General features: G+C 40.8%; 1 long non-coding RNA gene across 2 annotated transcripts in view; it reads left to right on the forward strand.

The window, feature by feature from the left end:
• The first annotated feature begins 2,004 nt into the window (after positions 1 to 2,004).
• LOC130360738 (uncharacterized) overlaps positions 2,005 to 23,746 on the forward strand; it is a 108,547-nt gene continuing 86,805 nt past the window's right edge. For both annotated transcript variants that reach the window (XR_008890779.1, XR_008890778.1), the window contains exons 1-2: positions 2,005 to 2,184; positions 4,130 to 4,227. This is a non-coding gene — a long non-coding RNA (uncharacterized LOC130360738). The remainder of the gene's footprint in view (positions 2,185 to 4,129; positions 4,228 to 23,746) is intronic.

The raw sequence follows: 23,746 nt of genomic DNA on the forward strand, positions 1-23,746 counted from the left end.
GAAGACCCTTCAAATCCACTTCAAAACTGAACTGGTCCCTGAAAAATTCTGATTTAGAAAATTTTGTGAAAAATTGGAAAATTGCTGCTGAAGCCCTCTGATGTTTTCCAAAAGTAAAAACATGTCTACTTTATGATGCAAACATTAAGTAGACATATTGTGTACTTGAATCAATGTATGATTTATTTGGACTATCCATTTTCATTATAAGCAGAGAGCTTCAAAGTTAAAAAAATGCAACATTTTCAATTTTTTCATCAAATTTTGGAATTTTTCACCAAGAAATTAAAGTATCGACAAAATGTTACCACATATAGTAGAATATATCACGAAAAAACTATCTTGGAATCAAACTGAAAGGTAAAAGCATCCCAGAGTTATTAATGCTTGAAGTGACAGTGGTCAGATGTTCAAAAAATGGCCGGGTCCTTAAGGTATATTTGGGCTGGGTCCTTAAGGGGTTAAATAGCAAAAATGTAGATAAGGTATATAAATATTTTCCCAAAAATATGGATAGGATGCTGGCGCCAATCTTGTGTAAAAAAGATCACACTTTTCACCTACTTTTCAACAGTGGTTGTGATCTTTTTTACACAAGGTTAGCGACAGTATCCTAACCATTTTTTGGGGAAAAGATATACATACCTTTTCTACATTTTCGCTATCTCTAATATTGGGGCTCTTTTATCCTAAGTACTTAGTTTGGTAGGTGGCCAACTCTGGAAAGAGTCCTGTTGTTCCAATCTTTTATTTAAGAATAAGTGCAGTGAAATCTTTTTGTGCAGCAGAATTTTGTATGTACCCTTCTCCAGATCTGTGACCACACACAATCCTGTCTCTGAGCTCTACAGGCAGTTCATTATGCCTCATGGGTGGGTTTTTACTCCGATATGCATTGTCCACTGTGAGACCTTGGGTGTCTCTTTTCGATCAATTGAATTTACCACAGGTGACTCCAATCAAGGAGTAGAAACATCTCAGAGATGATCAAGAGAAAGGGGAGGAGCCAGAGCTAAATTTCGAACATCATAGGAAAGGACCTGAATACTTATGTCTATATGAAGTTTTAGTTTTTCATTAATACCAAACTTGCAAAAATGTCTTAACTTTTATATTCTCATTATGAGGTAGGGAATGTGGAATGATGGGGATTTTTTATGTTATTTTAATACAAGGCCGCGACTTAACAAAATTGGAAAATAATGAAAGAATCTTTCTAAATGCGTTGTAGATACAGCTACTATCTGAAATATGAAATATGAAATTCTTTAAACATGATTAAATGTACAATAAGGCCTCATAAAGACATGGATGTATTATATTTGTAAAAAAATCTGTATGCTTATGCTTATTTTTTGCAGTAATTTAAATATAGTTGGTATTTCCATTAGGCTCTGTTCACATCTGCATCATGGCTTCCAATTATAACAGTTTCCATGATTCTGCACCAGATACATCTTACACTGGATCCCAGTAGTGCTGGAATTACCACATTAGAGTGCTTTTACTGAGTAGAGCGATTATATGATAGTTTTCCCCTGACATATACTATATTTTAGTGTTTACTCCGGTTGCATTGTGTGAGGACTTTTTTTGCTGATGAGCTGTACTTTATATTAGTACTTTTTTGGTACTTTTTCTATTTCACTTTATTGACAAAATTAGCAATTCTTGCACTTTTTTGATGTTGTTTTTCATAGGGTTTACCATCTGGGATAAATAACATAAATACAGGTCATTTCAAGCGTGAAAATACCTATTTATACTTATGTATAGGAATTTTATTTATTTTTTATGAAAATATAGGTCTTTATGGGGAAAGGGGTATTTAGTTATTAATTTTTTTACACTTTCTTTTTAAAACATTTTATTTGATACATTTTACCTGTTATACTATACTAGTATAGTATAACTGTCACTATATGCTAACCTATGGCTGGACCTCAAAGGCTTCCATACTAGGCAGACAGAAGGCCATCATCTGGCCTCATGCTTCCATAGCAACCATCAGGACAGTGAGGAACAGGGGAAGCCCCCTCCATATGTCAATCCTGTAGACATCATGGTCAATAATGACCAAGGCATATATGGGGTTAACAGTGCCAACACTTGAATGATCTCGGTCTCAGCAGGATCTTGGCTGTGACTGACAGCCGGCTCACACCACCAATTTCCTGCATATAGGTACATCCTGTTGCGCGAACGTACCCATATGTCCCTGGAAGGGAAGGAGTTCATATCAATGTCAACATTGAAAAGAAGATAGAAAGTAAACCCTGAATACATTTAGGTTAAAATAAAGTTTAGGTCTACTTACTTTTCTTCTGATGTCACTGATTATTCTGGGAAATGATTTTGTGTTGATTTACAAAATTCCCATTTCACAGAATATTGCATCTGAGTGATTCATCTTATTGCTTGTGCAAACAGATGTCAGAAGTGGTTTACAGAATGTATCACCTCACCAGGTATGAATGCTTCATGGCTAAATGGCTCGTACTAAAATGTACCTGGTCCTAATACAGGTAGCATATTTCACATTAGTCATTTTAAGGCTGTGTTCACACAGTATGTATTGAAAACAACAATAATGCAGTAAAATAGATATTAAAAGCAGCAGATTTTTAAAAATCTACTAATGTGTTCTATTAAAGTCTATGGAATAGCAGTTGTCAATGCACATATTGAATTGTTTTGAGATACTCACATGCTTTTGTTTTGACCAGTTCCTGAGATAGACTTTTAAACAAATCCACACTTCTCATGGTAAAGAAGGCTTGTCGCCCCTGAAAACTTAAAAAAAAATTCTCTAGGCGGAGGGAGCACCTCCTTGTCTTTTAAGGTTTGTTTGTTTTTTTTGTTTTTTTACCTGGAACAGTTTTCCCCATATTTTTTGCATGGGCCATTTCTATACTTTAAAAAGTTGATCAAATCCCCCTTAAAGGAGTACTCCGCCCCTAGACATCTTATCCCCTATCCAAAGGATAGGTGATAAGATGTCTGATCGATGGGGCCTACAACTATGTGGGTACAGAGAGGGGGCCTACAACTATGGGGTCACAGAGAGAGGGCCTACAACTATTGGGGCACAGAGAGGGGGCCTACAACTATAGGGCACAGTTAGGGGGCCTACAACTATGGGGGCACAGAGAGGGGGCCTACAACTATGGGGGCACAGAGAGGAGGCCTACAACTATGGGGACACAGAGAGGGAGCCTACATCTATAGGGGCACAGAGAGGGGGCCTATAACTATGGGGGCAAAGAGAGGGGCCTACAACTATGGGGGCACAGAGAGAGGGCATACAACTATAGGGGCACAGAGAGAGGGCCTACAACTATAGGGGCACAGAGAGGGGGCCTACAACTATAGGGCACAGTTAGGGGGCCCACAACTATGGGGCACAGAGAGGGGGCCTACAACTATGGGGGCACAGAGAGGGGGCCTACAACTATGGGGGCACAGAGAGGGGGCCTACAACTATAAGGGCACAGAGAGGGGGTCTACAACTATGGGGGCACAGAGAGGGGGCCTACAACCATGGGGGCACAGAGAGGGGGCCTACAACTATGGGGGCACAGAGAGGATGCCTACAACTATGGGGGCACAGATAGGGGGCCTATAACTATGGGGGCACAGAGAGGGGGCCTGCAACTATGGGGGCACAGAAAGGGGGCTACAATTATGGGGCACAGAAAGTGGAGTCTAAAAATATGGGGGCACAGAAGTGGAGCCTACAACTATTGGGGCACAGAGATTGGAGCCTACAACTATGGGGGCACAAAGTGTGGAGCCTACAACTATGGGGGCACAGAAAGTGGAGGCTACAAATATGGGGACACAGAGAGTGGAGCCTACAACTATGGGGCCACAGAGATTGGAGCCTACAACTATAGGGGCACAGAGAGTGAAGCCTACAACTATGGGGGCACAAAGAGTGGAGTCTACATCTATGGGGACACAGAGAGTTGAGCCTACAACTATGGGGCACAGAGAGTGGAGCCTATAACTATGGGGGCACAAAGTTGACACTATTACTGTTAAATGTAATACACACAGGGAGTTTGTAAAGAGGTGGGCATTGTGCTTGAGAAAATAATCTAAAATGTTTTTCTGGCTGTTCTGACAGATTCTGTGGAGAGAAATGGCCGGGAGAAGTCTTCATGATGCCCTGGGTGGATAATGTGATAATGTGCGCCCTTTTTTCACGTAGTGAAGACGTTAACTGTAAGTCACTTTATGTAATTGCAATCACCTTCACTGTCTACAGAGCACTTGCGTACAGCTGGAATCTACCTCTTTTGCCAGTATGTGGGAATATTGGAAATTTTTTAGGGCACTTGCACAGTAACCAAAAAAGATGTTATATTAGATCATAGCAGAGTGAAGTACAGTAAAACACTGTGCACCACGTTATTTTACTGAACTGCACTCTGCTATAATCTCATTAGAAAAAATATTGGGGGCAAGCCGTGGGGCAGACTCGGGGGCAAGGCATGGGGGGCCCAGGCCTTGAGCCGCGTAAGGGGTCCCAACATTTCTGATGGCAGCCCTGCCCTTAATACAAGTCTATAGGAGGGGGCATGATGGCCACCAGGCCCCCCCCCCCAATAGACATGTATTGAGGGGGCGGGCCGTGACATCACAAGGGGGCGGTGCCGTGACATCACGATGCTCCAGCCCCTGTATCGCCCGTCTTTATGCACAGAGCGAGTTTGCTCTGTGCAGTGATGACAGCAGGGTAATGCAGCCGAGATTGTAAGGGTCCCCAGTGGCGGGACTCCCGCGATCAGGCATCTTTTCCCCTATCTTTTGCATAGGGGATAAGATGTCTAGGGGCGGAATACCAATTTTGGCCTAAAGGACCATGGCCCCTTTTTTCAAATCTGACCTGTCCCACTTTATGTTGCGGTACCTTCGTCACAGTTTAATTTATCTAGGTTAATCTGAAAGTGTTTTTCTTTTTTTGTGACATATTGTACATTATGTTAGTGGTAAATTTTGGTCCATATATTCTGCATTTTTTAGTGAAAAACTACATATTTTTGTGAATTTTTTTTAAAAGTCTGCATGTTTCTGAATTTCATATTCACATAAATTAGTTATTAACCCCTTAAAGGGGTTCTCCACTGCCCTGTCTTCCGGAGCTCCGCTCGCAGCGTCCGGAAGTTTATTACTCCGGACACTGTGCGAGTTTCCGTGTAAGAGGCCGCCCCCTCCTGACGTCACGCCCGCCCCGTTGTGACGTCACGCCCACCCCCTCAACGAAAGTCTATGGAAAGGGGGCGTGACCGCTGTCACACCCCCTTCTTACAGACTTTCGTTGAGGGGGCGGGCGTGAAGTCACGAGGGGACGGCCTCGAACACGAAAGCCCGCACACAGTGTCCAGAGTAATGAACTTCCGGACACTGCGAGGGGAGCTACGGAAGACAGGGCAGTGGAGAACCCCTTTAAGGACATAGCGTTTTTCCGTTTTTTGCACTTTTGTTTTTTCCTCCTTACCTTTTAAAAATCATAACCCTTTCAATTTTGCACCTAAAAATCCATATTTTGGCTTATTGTTTGCACCACCAATTCTACTTTGTAATGACATCACTCATTTTACCCAAAAATCTACAGCGAAACAGGAAAAAAAAATAATTGTGCCACAAAATGGAAGAAAAAACACCATTTAGTTCATTTTGGGGGCTTCTATTTCTACGCAGTACATTTTTCATTAAAAATGACACCTTATCTTCATTCTGTAGGTCCATATGATTAAAATGATACCCTACTTATATAGGTTTGACTTTTTATTACTTCGGAAAAAAATCATAACTACATGCAGGAAAATGTTTATGTTTAAAATGGTCATTTTCTGACCCCCATAACTTTTTTATTGTTCCACGTATGGGGTGGTATGAAGGCTCATTTTTTGCGGCTTGATCTGATGTTTTTATCGGTACCATGTTTGTTTTGATCAGACTTTTTGATTACTTTTATTCATTTTTTTATTTTATAAAAAGTTATCAAAAATACGCTATTTTGATCTTTGGAATTTTTTTGCACATACGCCATTGACCGTGCAGTTTAATTAACTATTAATTTTTAGAGTTTGGACATTTACACACGTGGTGATACCACATATGTTTATTTTTATTTACACAGTTTTTTTTATGGGAAAAGGGGGGTGATTCAAACTTTCATTAGGGAAGCTCCCATAGGGGGCTATAACACTGCACACACTGATCTTTTACACTGTTCACTTCAAAGCCATAGCTTTGCATTGATCAGTGTTATCGGCGATTGATTGCTCAAGCCTGGATTTCAGGCTTGCAGCAATCAATCGCTGTTCGGACGCGCAGGAGGCAGGTAAGGCACCCTGCTGCTGCGTCCCAGCTGATCGGGACATCAAGATTTTATCGCAATGTCCCGATCAGCCCGACTGAGCTGCCGGGATACTTTTACTTTCACTTTTAGACGCGGCGATCAACTTTGATCGCAGCGTCTAAAGAGTTAATGAAGAGTTAACGGCCATCTAGACCCATCCCATTCTTCTCCCGTCAAAAATAAAAACAGACTTTTAAAAAAAAACGGACAATATCAGACGCAAACAGATGTTATCCATTTGGATCCATTCGGATCCATTATTGTTCAGTTAAAAAACCAAAAAACTATATATATTTTTTTTGTTCTGAGCATGCTCAGAAGTAAAAGCGGATCAAAAAACAGATGCGAATGGATGACATTAAAGGCTCATCCATTTTCCATAGACTTCAATGTTAAACTTACTGTATCCATTTTTTCTTCCGTTTTATTGACAGAAGAAAAAATACTGCATGTGTCATTTTTTTCTGCCATCAAAAAACTCCAGCGCAAAATAACTTATCCCCTATCCAAAGGATAGGGACTAAGTTATAGATCGCGGGGGGTCCGAGCACTGGGGCCTCCCGGGATCTTCTGCACGGGGCCGCAGCAGTCTGCCGGAAGTGAAGTTTAGTCCCCAGCAGAAAGCCGCAGCAGACACTCCCCCTCCATGTATCTCTATGCCTTTCCTTTATATTGCCGCGGCCCCGTACTGAAGATCGCGGGGGGCCCCAGCGCTCGGACCCCCAGCGATCTATAACTTATCCCCTATCCTTCGGATAGGAGATAAGTTATTTTGCACTATAGATGTCCTTTAAGATGATGAACAAGAAAATCTGCAAACAGTTATCTGAAGACAAGCAGACTAAGGACATGGATTACTGGAACCATATCCTGTAGACCACTGAGACCAAGATTTGATTCAGATGCGGTCAAGTGTGTGTGGCGGCAACCTGGTGAGGAGCATGGTGGTAGGAGTGTCATGGTCTGTGGTGCATGAGTGTTGTAGGCACTGAGGTGCTACAGTTCACTGAAGGGAACCATGAATGCCAACATGTATTGTGACATACTGAAGCAGAGCATAACCCCCTCCCTTTGGAGACTATGCCGCAGGGCAGTATTCCAACACGATAACAACGCCCAAAACACACCTCCAAGACCACTACTGCCTTGCTAGAGTAGATGAGAGTAAAGATTATGTACTGTCCAAATTCTATTGAGCATCTGTGGGCCATCCTCAAACGGAAAGTGGGGGAGTGCACGGTTTTTAACATCCACCAGCTCTATGATATTGTCATGGAGTAGAAGATGACTCGAGTGGCATCCTGTGAAGCTCTGGTGAACTCCATGCCCAAGAGTCTTAATACAGTGCTGGAAAACAATGGTGGCCACACAAAATATTGACACTTTGGGCCCATTTTGGACATTTGTAGTCTCTTTTGTTTCCAAGGTTTAGACATTAATGGCTGTGTTGACTTATTTTGAGAGGACACAACATTAAACAATGTTATATAAGCCATGCACTCACTCCGCTACATTGTAGCAGTGTCATCTCTTCAGTATTGTCACATGATATCTAAATATATATATATATGTATATATATATATTCTGAAAAGCGTGTTGTCTAACAATATTTTCATTAATTTATTTGGACATTAAAAGGTATTATAACTGCAAGAATATAATTTTGTGTTCTTATTGAGAGTGATAAGACTTCTGCCAACTGGCTAACACAGTACAAAGTTTTTTTCTTTTCGAAAAAGAAATGTGATATATTTATGTCAGCAGAGATTGTGATAGAATGCACTGCAAAGATTAATAGCATATACATAGCTGCCAAGGCTAATGAAGATTTACTGTAGCAGTAACACGTTTTACTGGGTGTAACTAGAAAAGTGTCAATGCTTTCGAACAATGGCAGCAGCCCAGCTAAAACTAAATCTTGTATTAAGTCTTAGAAGAAAGTTAACACTTTAACTGATGCAATTCAAGCAAATATTAGAACTTTTGAAAAATTGCTGCATTTCAGGATTGGAAAAATCTGCTCCTCAGTCTTGTCTATCCAGTACCAAAGAGCATTTTTTTGTGCGCTATCATTTGTACTTACTTAGGTACTCAGTAGTCAAGAAGCCAAACACAACTTACATTCACTGATAACTTTGCTTTTTGTTATTCATATCTGTAAAAAAAGCTCTCACTTTGTCACATCCCAGTGATGGCTCCTATTGGTGCCAATGATACCCCCTACAATACCCTGCACCTTGCTGATATCCTCTTAAAGGGGTACTCCGGTGCTTAGACATCTTATCCCCTATCCAAAGGATAGGGGATAAGATGCCTGAACGCGGGAGTCCCGCCGCTGGGGACCCCCATGATCTTGCACGTGGCACCCCGTTTGTAATCAGTCCCTGGAGCGCGTTCGTCTAAGCACCGGAGTACCCCTTTAATACCTGCTCTTTTACTTTGTGTTTGACTATGCTGAAAACTCTGCAAACTCTGCAAAAATTCTAACCAAATACGGTGTCTGGATTTGCTGACCTACTCAATTTTCTGACGTCAGACAGTTTGACTTAGCTTTTCATTTTTTACCGTCTTTTACTATGTTTTGGCTGCTACCCTTCTAAATTCTAAGTCCAGATACATTTTTGCTATATCGACCTCCGGCATTGTCGAAGTCGTGAGTAAAGACGATTGCATCGTAGACATGCTGTGACATTTAATAGTACATTTGGTGCTGCTGTATTCACAAGCCTGGTTTACTTAGACAAATGGCTTACTTTAGAAGCTAAAACTCATTCCATGTGTGTGGTTTTCTGTAATTTATCAACAAAAGTGATGTGTTATGCTTAGGAACTCTGAACAATGACACAATGTGGTTTAATTCTCACCTGAGCCACACAATTCATCTAGACAAGGATGTTAGTAGTATAAAAAGCTGTACCCATCCTAGAGACATGTTTTTAAAATAATTTGCCAAAAAAATAAAAATAAAATGTTTCCCGCAAATATATATTACTCCCTTTTATTTTTTTGTTTTTCTAACGTATTTTTCCTACTTTTCTCTTCCTGGCTTACACCTCTATGAGCCAGAATCTAGAGCTGCTTTATAAAGGTGGACTACATATTATACTGATTGATATTCAACTCCATTAAATTATGTACATAATATTTTTGGTGAAATCTGTGTATTCGTTTTTATTCTGATTTAAAAGATATAAAAAAAATTCTAAGAAATACCACTGTTTGAAATGAAGAATGAAATGGTTTATTACTGGCAAGTTTTTTCCTTTTTGCCACAGTGCCAATTTAGCTTTAGGATGAACATCTGGATTCGTCTGAGAAAGGTTGGTATTTTATGGAAACAATGCCTGACAACCACAGTCTTTACAATGAGGTTGTCAGACAAAAATCTGTCTTAGTCCAGAATTGTCGCTAAACTAAGTACAGAGAAGATGATTAGGCAGACCTTTACACTGGGGTCACACTGTAAAATTCAACCCATATTTTGTTCACAGATTTTCCTCAAATATGCCAAGGATATCCAAGCGTAAAAAAGCAATGTACACTGAAAATTTTATATTGTGCGAACCCAGTCTATGTGGTAAATTTATCAACACTGGATGATCAAGGTCACACACGATATCGACCCAAATTTTTTGTGCAACTGTCTTGGTAGCTGAAATATTTGCAACTCTTGTCATCTCACTTAGGCTTCCTTCACATACAATTTTCAGTATTTTTTTCTTGTTTAAAAGAGCATGAATTTCAGAGATTTTTAAGTAATTAATTAATAAATGTATTATTATGTTTTAACAAGCGTTTCTAGTTGCCATCCTTTTTAAAAATACTTTTTACTGATGTTTTTTAAGCCCCACAGAGAAACCTACTGCATGTTGCATAAATGGAGTATGCTGCAGTTCAAGATACTCAATGATACTTTGCTTCTCAGGTTCCATTTTTGCTTCCATTTGGATACCAACAGAATGGGGAGATTCATCAAAATCTGTGCAGAGGAAATAATTGACCAGTTGCCCAGAGCAACCAAATTGCTACTTTCATTTTTAAAAAGGCCTCTGAGAAATAAAAGAAGCAATCTGATTGGTATAGGCAACTTGTCAATTTTTCCTCTACTCAGATTTTGATAAATCTCCCCAAATATCTTTCTTCAGAGAAGCCAGCCAGGCATTAAAAGGGCTCTCTGGTATTTAATTTTCATTTTTTTTTTATATGGGTCAGGCTGGATTAAAAAACTTAAAATAAGTATAAATTACTTGCCCAATTCCCTGCCAATGCCATGGGCCCCTAATTGATCACCTGACACAAGGACTATTCAGTCAATCACTGGTTGAGGCGAGATGACTGCTGTAGTCAGTAATAAGTTGAGGTAAAATTTCCAGTGTATTGTGTTAAGACAGGACTAGGAAGCAGAGATTAGTTTGGATTGGCTGCGTTACAGAGCAACAGCAGTGAGGGATTGTGCAGGTGAGTATTTTTTTTTCTTTTTCTCCAGGCTGACCCATATAAAAAACATATGGGTCATGTGATGTTCTCTATAGGTTTTAATAATCATTTGATGTTCTCTATAGGTTTTCTAACAGCAATTAAACTTTGTTGCAATTAACATTTACAAAAACAAAATATAGCCAACAAATTACCAAGGTACTAATCTTATAAAAATGATGATGGTTATTTTATGTCTGACTTACACCTGGTCTAGGTTGTAGGCTATTAGTGAAAAATGTGGGAATTTCATGGAAGAGTAAATTGCAAGCTTTTGCCCTGCAATGCAGTGTAACAAGGACAGCATTGGGTTTCACGGATAGCACCACAGACAGCTATTAATGCTTAATCCAGTGTCACATTTCTGCCCAGCGCTGGCTAACTGCTAACTCCATTTGCTATCTTCTTTTTCTCTGTGTTTCTCTATTGTGCAAAGTCAAGAAGAGGCTTATTTTAATAATAGGTCAAGCCTCAGCCAAATGTGTTGAATGTAAGGCCACCATGGAAGAACGACAGGATATTGTCTTTCCAACAGCAAGTGAAGTGCAGGCAGCTTAGGGCAGTATCTATTTCACTGTCATGTTGGTTTGTGTTACAGCTTTTCTTAAGCATCTAATTGCCTTGTAGTGCTGACATTTATAGTCAAAACTTGTCTCAAGTGATCACACAATATCTGAGGTCATCTGAGACTTTCATGAAAATATTGATAAGGGCAAGATTATTCAATCCAGCAGACATAATGAATGTAACAAATTACAAATGGGAACTATGGTGGAGATAAACAAAAGTGTGTGCGCCAGTGTTCTGACGGATTTTATAACAACATTGGAAAAAAAATGTTTTGTACCATGCTCAGCAAAAGGACAGATGAAAGTGGGGGTGACTTCAATAAAATAGGTGTGACTTATATGCAAAAATGTGCCACCTTTTTGGTGCTCACTTTAACTGATTTAAAAGTCAATTTGAAAAAGTTAGAAACTTACACTAGACAATTTTAAAGATGCACCAGATTTTCAAACACTCTGAGCTACTGTTAAAAAATATGGCGTACTCATGGACTGTCTAGTTTAAGTTTAAACTGTCTAAAACCTAGACAGTTTTTGTTTAAGGTTTAAAAAAAAACTATTTTTAACAGACTTAGGGTTTATCATAAAGCTGTAGTCTGGGCATGTGCGACATATTGAGAGGTAATAACTAGTTACTATTGTCTCAGACTGTTAAAACTGTGAAGATCAGAACAGTCATAGCATCAATTGGCAAAAAGACATTACCAGATGTCATCCACCTTATCTGCAGGATGTGATTCACTTTACTTGCAGATGGTGCTTTAATCCCTTAAGGACTCAGCCCATTTTGGCCTTAAGGACCTGGACAATTTTCGTTTTTGCACTCTTGTTTTTTCCTCCTCCCCTTCTAAAAATCATAACCCTATAAACTATGAATAGCTAGTTTCATGCAGAACTTACTGAACATCCAAACATAGAACATAGGAAAAGCCACCCATAAATACTCCTGGGTTAACTGTTGAGAAGTAGACTATCCTCAAAGGCTCATTAAAAAGGCAGTAATAACGTACAATTTTAATAGCAATTTTTATGCATTTTTGTATTTTAGCATGTATGTAATATTGTTATGGGGCTATTTATGGGTTGATCTTCCTGTGGTTGACATGCCTAATGAAAAGACGTGCTATCAACGTGAAATGTGTTCCATTGTGGGTTAAAGGGATATTCAGGTTTTTTTTATCCATAGCCCGTGTCATAGCAGGGAAGTGGGCGCAGGGCATACAACCTGCGTCTTTAAGAGGTTAATAAACTTGCAACACTCTTGGCATGCTACATCCGGAATTAACTAAATGTGACTGGCTGGTTCGGCTTTTGGGGCCCCACTTTTAATTTTGCCCAGGGCCACATTAAGTCTAAAACGGCCCTGTCCAGAGGCCTTTTCAAAAATAAAAGTAGCAAGCGGATTTGTTGCTTAAGGCAACTGGTGAACTTTTCTTCAGCACAGGTTTCAAAAAATGTCCCCCCCTACTGTGTGACTGTTTGGTCAGCACTGTTGTTCATACTGTGTGCAGGCAGACAGCTGTGGTGGGTTGGCAGTGCTGTGCCCTGTATAGTGGATATCAGGAGAACAGCTGCATTACACCATGTAAAAGATACATCATTGTAATCAGTGTCTCTGTCACTAGTTCGTGTGCTATCAGTTAGGACAGCATAGATCTAGTGACAGATTCCCTTTAAGGCTCTGCAATGGAAGAGAAGTTGACAGTTTAGTTTCAGCACAATGCTTTTAAGGGTGCATTCACACAACGTTTTGTACATACGGGTGCCGGATCCGGTGGGGGGAGGGGCAAACCGGGCGCTCCCGTACCCCGGCTGGATCAGCCTGTGACTGCATGTACTTTAACGACCCGGCCGGAGTCAAACGGTGACTCCGGTCGGCTCAGTTTTGACCCGTATGCGGTTTTGGACCGGACCTAAAACCGTAGTAGACTACCAAGGTTGATATCCTCTGTTTGTGGATACCCTAGTCCAAAGTCACAACAAAAATATGTACATGCATATGAAATATATGTGTATATCTAAATAGGAAGACATTAGCAGAATTTGAACTGTAAAATGAGGACAGTGACAATCTATAAACATCATCTATTTTCTTAAAGGGGTACTCCGCTGCCCTGCTTCTGGAGCTCCGCTCCCCAGCGCCCGGAAGTTTATTGTTCCGAACGCTGTGTGCAGGCTTCCATGTTCAGGGCCGCCCCTCATGACGTCACGCCCGCCCCCTCGTGATATCACGCCCACCCCCTCAACTAAAGTCTATGGGAAGGGGGAGCGACGTCCGTCGCCCCCTTCCCATAGACTTTCGTTGAGGGGGCGGGCGTGACGTCACAAGGGGGTGGGCGTGATGTCACGAGGGGGCGGGCATGACGTCATGAACACAGAAGGCCGCACACAGCGTTCGGAACAATAAAATTACGGACGCTGGGGAGCGGAGCTCCGGAAGCAGGACAACGGAGTACCCCTTTAAGAAAATAGATAATGTTTGGTGCGAGTCAGAAGGGTATGCGTGGCGTAAGATATTTTTTGCACTGTGGCCTTGCCTGACAGACTAAATATATCCCTGGACCTCCATTTGTCATGGAAGTCTTTGTAAAAAAAATTAAAACATTACCCTTATTAATTTCTATATAATATTAAAATAAGCACAAAATAAGAAGTGGATGCAGACAGAGAAACAACTGTGTAGCTTATAGTTACTTCTGTGAAGACTGCAGAGATTAAAGGGGTACTCCGGTGGGGGGGGGGGGGGGGAATTCAAATCAACAGGTGCCAGAAAGTTAAACAGATTTGTTGTTCACCTCTATTTAAAAATATTTACCCTTCCAGTACTTATCAGCTGATGTGTTCATTAGAGAAAGTTGTGCAGTTCTTTCCAGTCTGACCACAGTGCTCTCTGCTGACACCTCTGTCTGTTTCAGGAACTGTCTGTCTTAGAAGAGGTTTACTATGGGGATTTGCTTCTACTCTGGACAGTTCCGGGCATGGACAGAGGTGTCAGCAGAGAGCACAGGAGTCGAACAGGAAAGAACTACACAACTTCATTTGGAACATACAGCAGCTAATAAGTACTGGAAGGATTAAAAATGTTAAATATAAGTAATTTACAAATATGTACAACTTTATGGCACCAGCTAATTTAAAAACATTTGTTTTCCATTGGAGTACTCCTTTAAGCGGTTGATTTGCAATTGAGGCTTAAGTGCCTAGGGGGTGTTCCCCAGCACAACAGTAGCTTTCCATCTAGTGGCAGTGGGGTGGGTCTATGCAAGTGGGCAGGGATAAGGAGGATATTGGCCATGTTTTCATATCAACAAAACAGCTCATATCTCGCCGATGGAGAGGACTATTGAATTAAAAAGGTTTGCCTGGAATAATGATGACTTTGCCCTATCTATAATGGGCTTATTTACAACCCTGTTTTCCTTCTAAAAGGTCTACTAGACATAACTGTATATTTTGTATTAATATTACAAATAATACATAGGGTATTATAAGGTAAGCTAAATTTATAAATTCTTAAGTTCCATACATAAATTACAGTCAGATTTCTTTTGGTTGTCATGAAAATGATATGGCATGCTTCTTAAAAGCTTTGCAGTGTTTAAGCCTACTCACAAAACTAGTAGCTATTATATTTAGTTCCTATATTGGTGCCACTAATTTGTCTCCATAAACCTAGATAAGACCCCACTGATAGATATGTCTATTATGAAAATGTGCCACACATTAAGTGTGGTTATTAGATACAACAATAAATAGCTTAATACACAAAGGGCATAGTAAAGATGTTAGCGGCATTGTTCTGTCAGGCTATGAGTAGAACATGTGATTGAATGAGACAGGTGAAAATATGCTCAGTTCTTTATCACCTCGCCTTTGAACTTTTCAAACATTCTTATATCAATGGTATTAACATAACAACTATGTCTGAGGCTATACTGGAAGAGTATCTGTTTGTCCTTGGGAATTATTATAGAGGATTCATACTGACATTCTGTATGTTATCCAGATGCCTGTGCACAAAGGGTGATGAAGGTGTACGATAATACGCACATTACTACTTTTACTGTATTATTAGGTGTGAAAATGATGAGTAACCAAAAATTATTCCAGCTGTGATAACAGAGAGCTTAATATTCTTGGACTGCAACTGGCTCGGTAATATAAATGGCTTTTGTATTGATGATGCTTAACCACTTGTAGACTGGGCCATTTTCCCCATTTTATGATCAAATTCATTTTCACATTTTTTAGTACATGTAGTGTTGAAAGAATCACAATTTCTTCTTGATTGGTTATTCACATTTTTTTTCCAGCATTTAGATAATTTATTTTTGTGTCATTTTTTATATTAGTAAAGAATTATCTTGTTGATATTAGGTGGAGATGTAAAATAACATAATATAAGTGTTGTTTATTTTGAATTTGAAGAGCCACTAAAATACTTTTTTTTTTTTTTAAATCTGTACTGTCTAGGAAGTGAGCTCAGGAGCTGAGCTTGCTTCATAGATGGTGGGTGTCAGCTGCCATCAGTGACTGACATCAGTGATTGCACAGGTGCAGCTCCTGTCGAGTGTCCGTTCAGCACGCCAACAATGCAATCTCAGGGTAGCCATTGCTTAGTATTGCAGCCTGAGGCCTTTACTAGGTAAACATAGAAGACACTTCGAAATTGCAGGATTTCAGGCGCTGACCAAGGAGAAGAAGCTGGAGCCAGGTAGGTAACAAACAGGTTTATTCCCATGCGACGCGTTTCACCGTGCTTGCGCGGTTTCATCAATGCCTGATGAAACCGTGCAAGCGTGGTGAAACGCATCGCATGGGAATAAACCTGTTTGTTACCTACCTGGCTCCAGCTTCTTCACCTTGGTCAGTGCCTGAAATCCTGCAATTTCGAAGTGTCTTCTATGTTTACCTATTATCCTCAGAAAGGCTGCAGACCTCCACCATTCGAATCAAACGTGTCTCCTTGTTGTGTGGGTTTTTGCACAACCTAGCAGGGTGAGCTTCATACTTTACCCTCCTCTCCCACACACCTGTGATCCCGTTGATACTCCACAAGGGAGCGCCTGTTTTTCTTTTGTTTTTTTGAGGCCTTTACTAGGCATCCGTGCCTGTCAAAGTAATTCTGCTGATTCAGTCTTCCTCAGGCAGGCTGCACCAGCAGCGCACCGATCTAATTGATCAGTGCTATGCAATAGCATTACATTGATCCGTATAACCTAATGATTGCTTATACAAATTTCAAAGAGGTGTTGAAAATTGTTAAAAGTGTTTCAAAATAAAAAAAAAGTCCTTCCCTAAAAAAAAACATAAAATTGCTCCCCTTATCAAATTTTTCAAATAAAAAAATGTAAACCAAAAAAAAAAAATCATATTTGGTATTGCTGCAGGCAGAAATGTCCATACTATTGAAATACTTTTAAAAACGAAAAAATGTAAAAACATTACTGATCCCACATGGTAAACAGTGTAAAAAACAAGAAGATATATCAAATTAAAACATTTCAGATTTTTTTGTCACATCTCATCATGTCTCAGGAAAAAATCTGCTCCCAAGCTCCTCATACTTAGTAAACAGTGAAACACAGTAATGCATACAGAACTGCTGCTCACCTCACAGACTGTGTGCACATTCACTGGCTTGGTGCAAGAGTACAAGATCAAGTGAATGTAATGAGCACTGTTTGTACACAGTACTCTCCATTCAACATCTTTGTGGGAGAATGCCTGGTCCTGTTAAAGTATTGTAGTGAGCAGGGATGAACACAGTATAATGTATGCATTGCTGGTCACATATTTGTATTGCCCTTGCACCACAATGGTATGCCGCTGTGTTCAGGTTGGCAGTGGGTACACCTTTAAATCACATCAACTCAAATCCCATCAACTTATTTAAAAAAATATTTAGCAGTGTATTAAAGTTTGTGTACATAGTTTATTTACACATGTATACATGTTCAAAACAATACAAGAAGAAAAAAAAATTAAGATTAAGGAAAAATAAGCAGATAATTCTATATAAAAAAGGACTTTGCAATAACAGAAGAGTTGTCCGGTGCAGATACGGTGCATCAACTTCTTTATTCACAGGATACAAACATGTACAAAAGGTGACGCGTTTCTGCCACTGTATGTGGCCTTAATCATGATTACTAAGGCCACATACAGTGGCAGAAACGCGTTCCCTTTTGTGAGCTGGACAACTCTTCTGTTATTGCATATTCATCCGGGATTGGAGTAACCCAGTCCAGGACGCAGAGTGGGCAAGGGGGTGAGCTGAATCCTCTCCATATATATATAAAAAAAAGGTCTTTACATATAAAAGTCAGAAAGAGTTTCTGAAAGTTATAAATCCCTTTTAATGTAGAGGACAATAGTTTCTTCAGGGTCCTAAACAGAACACACAGTGTACCAAAAAAGAAAAATGGAGCCACCCTCACTTTGTGTCCAAAGGATAAGCTCATCCTGGCACAGGTATAGATCAGTACAGTAGTATTGTGTAGTATTGCACTGCACTATAGGGAGGCTAGACACCTAATCACTGCATGCACTTCAGTAACCAGGGGTTTTACAAGCAAAATGCCCACTCTGAATGGTTGGATTTGCATCTTCCAGTTAATAAAGGCATACTCCAGTGGAAAACAATTTTTTCAAATCAATTGGTTCCAGAAAAATAAACAGATTTGTAAATTACTTCTATTAATAAATATTAATCCTTCCAGTACTTATCAGCTGCTGTATGCTCCACAGGAAGTTGAGTTGTTCTCTTCAGTTTGACCACAGTGCTCTCTGCTGACACCTCTGTCTGTGTCAGGAACTTTCCAGAGTAGGAGCAAATTCACATAGTAAACCTCTCCTGTTCCAGACAGTTCCTGACATGGACAGAGGTGTCAGCAGAGAGCACTGTGGTCAGACAGAAAAGAACAACTCAACTTCCTCTGGAGCATACAGCAGCTGATAAATACTGGAAGGATTAAGGTTTTTTTAATAGAAGTAATTTACAAATCTGTTTAACTTTCTGGAAACAGTTGATTTGTAAAAAAAAAAAAAATAATAAAAATTGTTTTCCACCGGAGTACCCCTTTAACATGATATAGTTTCAAAGTATGCTGGTCAGGCAAAATCTATTGTATGTTGAAAATATTGTAACCTAAGGAACCACTGGGTATCTCTTGAGGTATCCATTGGTATAAAGTACACTTTAGTGTATAAAATAAATTGTCATATTAAGGTATATTATTGATTAAGAATTCTCCACTTGCATTTAGATAAATAATCAATAAATATGAATATTATTCTGGTATAAGCAATCTTCACCCTTACCAATAGTGTTGAGCGGCATAGGCCATATTCGAATTCGCGAATATTCGCTAATATATGGACGAATATTCGTCATATATTCGCTAAATTCGCATATTCGTAATATTCTCATTTTATTTTCGCATATGCGAAAAATCGCGTATGCGAAAATTAGCATATGCGAAAAGTAACAAAGGCAAAACATTTCCCATATGCGAAAATTCGCACCAGTCTCACACAGTAGTATTAGAGCCTTCTTTACACCACACAAGCTGGAAGCAGAGAGGGGCGATCACTGTGATGTGTACTGTGAAAAAAAAAAACGATATGCGATATTCGCGAATAAAATTTGCATTGCGAATATTCGCGACCAACACTACTTACCAATTGACTGGATGAAACAAGACCATATCCAAGCAACTTGTTGAGAAGTTTACAACAGTTGGTGCTATTATTCACAAATGGAAGAAAGGTAAAATACTTAGCAATCTCCCTCTGTCAGGGGTTGCATGCAAGATATCATCTCATGGAAATTCAATGATAATGAGAACAGTAAGGAATCAGCTCAGAACTACATGAGAAGATCTTGTCAATGATCTCAAGGCAGCTGGGACCATAGTCTACAAAAATAAAAATAAAACAACTGATAACACACCCAGCCGTGAAGGACAGACATTCCGCAATGCTTGCAAGGTGTCCCTTCTCAAGAAAGCACATGTGAAGGTCTGTCTGAAGTTTGCCAATGAACCTCAGTCTGCAGCCTCTATGGGCACAAGATTCAAGGATAAAGATGCCTAAGAGGTCTAAAGTACCTTATAAGGCTGCATTCACACCACGTTTTGCAATACAGTTGCCATATAAGTTTTCAATGGGAAAACCATATGGAACCGTATTGAAAACCGTATGCATTGATTCTCCATTGAAAACCGTATGCCAAACGATGCATCCAATTGCATCTGTTTTGCGTCTTGTACGGTTTTGTCAGTTTTTTTCCCGTACCCAAAACCGTAGCCTACCACTGTTTTTGGTCCTGGTGAAAAACCGTATTAAGCCATATACGTGTTTTTTTTTAACATGGGAGTCAATGGAAACCCTACAGAACCATATGTGCATATAGTTCCATCCGGTTTGCACCATATGGTTTTTGTCTTTGCACAGTTTTTTTTCTTGCAATTTCAATCAAACAAGTGAAACTTTATTCCTAATGGAGTGAAAAGTTAATCAAAAACCTAATACGGGAACTGTATTGCAAAAACGTGGTGTGAATGCACCCCACTGCTAGGGACACCTAGGAATGTATTCAAGTAGGTTTAAAATGATTTAAAGACTAGGTTAATGTTTAAATAATGACAACATATGGCTAACAGCATGTTTTTGTATGTATTTTGTATGCACCAGGCTGCTGCAGGTATCTGTACTGGGCCTGGGCAAATGGGTGGTGCCCACAGATCTGTAGTGCACCACTAGACAAAGTAATGCAGGGAGGTGACAGGAGGTCACTGTCTGAGGTCAGCCCACTGCTCAATGCATTGCTCAACTTGCTTATATTAGATAAAGAGTTGTTGCTGTGTACTGTCTGCTCTCTCCCAGCTCTCCAAGATGGAGGCAGCAATGCAGTGCATCGGTTTTTATCAGCCTCTCATGCCTCCGAATTGGCCTGGGAGCTATATGTAATATAATGCAAGCAATGATTGGATAACCTAGGGTCATGTGATCTTGCTGCTATCTGCAAGGTATGCTGGGCTACCCTGATGTCATTTCAGTGTTCCTAGTACTTCATTTATTCAGGTGCCAAAACTTCATGTGTTTGTTATTGCTTCTGCTAATAGTAGAGATGAGCAAACTTTTAAAAAATTCGATTTGGCCGATTTGCCGAATTGTTTGAAAAAATTTGGTTTGATCCGGATTTGCAGCGAATCTATATTAAAAATGGCAATTTATGGCCTACAGAGTCTTAATAGGGGTGTAGAACACTTTGCTGTGTTCTAACATGCATCTGGAGTGTGCTGGGTTAGTGAAATAATACTGTTATTCAGTATGACATGCAGATTACAGGCATCACTTTTAGAATCACTGCTGCAGAGCGGCACAATGACAGAGCCTGGAGGTGGCAACAGTATGAGGAGACCATATAGTGGCTGAATGACACAGCATGGAGGTGTTGGCAGCATGAGGAGACCATATAGTGGCTGAATGACACAGCCTGGAGCTGGCAGCAGCATGAGTAGACACTAGGACTTCACAATCCCTAAGATTAAATGATGAATTTTGAAATTTAAATTGAAGATTTATGGAAGCCAGTGCTACCATAAAAAATGTTTTAGGTCTAGGCCCAGGCCCAGCAGCATCAGTAAACCATATATTGGCTGAATGACACAGCCTGGAGTTGACTGAAGCATGAGGAGACCATATAGTGTCTGAATGGAACAGCCCGGAGTTGGCAGCATCATGAGTAGACACTAGGGCTTCACAATCCCTAAGGTTAAAAGATAAATTCTGAAATTTAAACTGAAGATTTTGGGTAGCTAGTGCTACCATAACAAAATGTTTATTCCCAGGCCCAGCAGCATCAGTAAACCATATATTAACTGAATGACACAGCCTGGAGTTGGCTGAAGCATGAGGAGACCATATAGTGTCTGAATGGCACAGCCTGGAGTCGGCAGCAGCATGAGTAGACACCAGGGCTTCACAATCTCTAAAAAAAAAATACGTATTTTGAAATTTAAATTGAAAATTTATGGTAGCTAGTGCTACCATAAAAACATTTTAGGCCCAGACCTAGGCCCAGCAGCATCAGTAAACCATATGTTGGCTGGATAACAAAGCCTGGAGTTGGCTGAAGCATGAGGAGACCATATATGGTCTGAATGGCACAGCCTGGAGTTGGCAGAAGCATGAGGAGACCATTGAAATTTAAGAATTTTAAATAGAAATTTAAGATTATTAAAATGAAATTGAGGGTTTTGAAATTGAACTTTTAACTCCCAAGTTTTAGTGTCCCGGGCCCCGGCGTGTGGGTACAAAGGACCAAATCTAACAAGTAGTCACATGTCACATGGCAGCACAATGACAGAGCCTGGAGGTGGCAACAGTAGGAGGAGACCATTTAGTGGCTGAATGGCACAGCCTGGAGTTGACTGAATCATGAGAAGAGACCATATAGTGGCTGAATGAGACAGCCTGGAGGTGGCATCAGCATGGGGAGACCATATGGTGTCTGAATGGCACAGCCTGGGGTTGGTGGCAGATGAGGAGACAATAGGGCCTCACAATCTCTAAGACATTTCCATTGAAGATGTCTGATACCTAGTGCTAACATAAACATATATAGGTAATGTCCTAGGCCCAGCAGCATCACTAAACCATCTAGTTGCTGAATGACACAGACTGGAGCTGGCTGAAGCATCTGTAAACCATATATTGGATGAATGGCACAGCCTGGAGGTGACTGAAGCATGAGGAGACCATATAGTGGCTGAATGACACAGCCTGGAGTTGGCTGAAGCATGAGAAGAGACTATATAGTGGCTGAATGAGACAGCCTTGAGGTGGCAGCAGCAGCATCAGGAGTCCTGAAGGTTACCCTGTCACAGAGTGGTGTGGTGGGTGGCAATTCCAGTACTCGGTGACAAAGGTGGGTGAAAAAAGGTCTGATGTGGCGGAATGTTTGTAACTGGGGAGATGAGCCTTAAATCTGTTTGGCACTATCCATATTTGTGAAGTGTTGGTGTTGCACCATGGTCAATCTACTCTCATGCATCAGGCATTGGTGGTTGGAAATCCTTGCTGACCCATGCCTGATTTATCTTCACAAACTGTGCTCCACTTTGCCCCTCCCCCTCCTCCTCCAGTTCAACCCCCAGAGGGCTCATGTGGCCATTATATGTAGGTGCCACGTCTCCAGTGCCCTGACCAGCCATCGTTTCCAACACGTGTTATAAGAAATGAAGCAGTGGAATGCTGTCGTTCATCCCGTAATCCTGGCAACTTAATAATAATGTGGCTTCCTCAAAGGGCCTGAGAAAACAGTAGGTGTCATGTATGAGCTGCCACTGGTTCACATTGAAGTTAGACAAGGGAGTCCCCCTATCCGCTTGGATCATCAAGAAATTGGTAATGGCTTTTCTCTGTTCGTACAGAGGTCACACATATGAAGGGTGGAATTCCAACGTGTGACAACGTCACAAATCAGACTATGCTGAGGGATACCGTTCAGACGATACAGCTCAAGGAGGGTGTGCTTTGTGGTGTACGAGTGTCTGAAGTGCATGCAAAGTTTCCTTCCCATTGTTAGAATGTCTTGCAAATGTGGGGAACATTTCAGGAACTGCTTCACAACCAGATTGAACACGTGTGCCTTGCAGGGCGCATGGATCAGTCTTCCCAGTCGCAGCGCATGCAAGATGTTCTTCTGTTGTCAGTCACCATGGTTCCCATTTCCAGTTTTCGTGAAGTAAGCCATGCTTCGATTTCTTTACGAATGACTTTTAGCAGTTCCTCCCCTCTGTGACTCTTTTCGCCAAGGCAAACCATGTGAAGAACAGCATGAAACCACCGTGCCCTGCACACATGATGTGTTTAAGGGCCATTGAGACTTGTCTAGGCAGTGGAGGCTGAGGACACGGTGGAGGATGAGGAGGCGGAGTCACACACTGTCACAAGACCAACAGGCTGAGAGCGTGGAGGAGGAAGTGGCAGTTGGTCCTGTCCAAGTTGGGGTTGTGGCTGCACAGGAACCACATTCACTCAGTGAGCCATAAAGGACATGTATTGTCCCTGACCATAGGTACAGCTCCAGACGTCGGCGCTGCCATGCACTTTATCGTGGCGAAGCATATGTTGACGCAGGGCTGTGGCACCAACATTGGGAGCCTGGCCACGCTTCACCTTCTGCTGACATATCTTGCATTTGGCTATGTGAACCTCCTCCGGATGCTTAATGAAAACCTGCCACACCGCGAGTAGCAGATTTTCCCACCAACAGTCAGCACTAAATGACTACTACTGCCGCCGTCTTCAGTAACCCCTGTT

This window comes from Hyla sarda, chromosome 3 (assembly GCF_029499605.1).
Source record: "Hyla sarda isolate aHylSar1 chromosome 3, aHylSar1.hap1, whole genome shotgun sequence".
NCBI lineage: Eukaryota > Metazoa > Chordata > Amphibia > Anura > Hylidae > Hyla > Hyla sarda.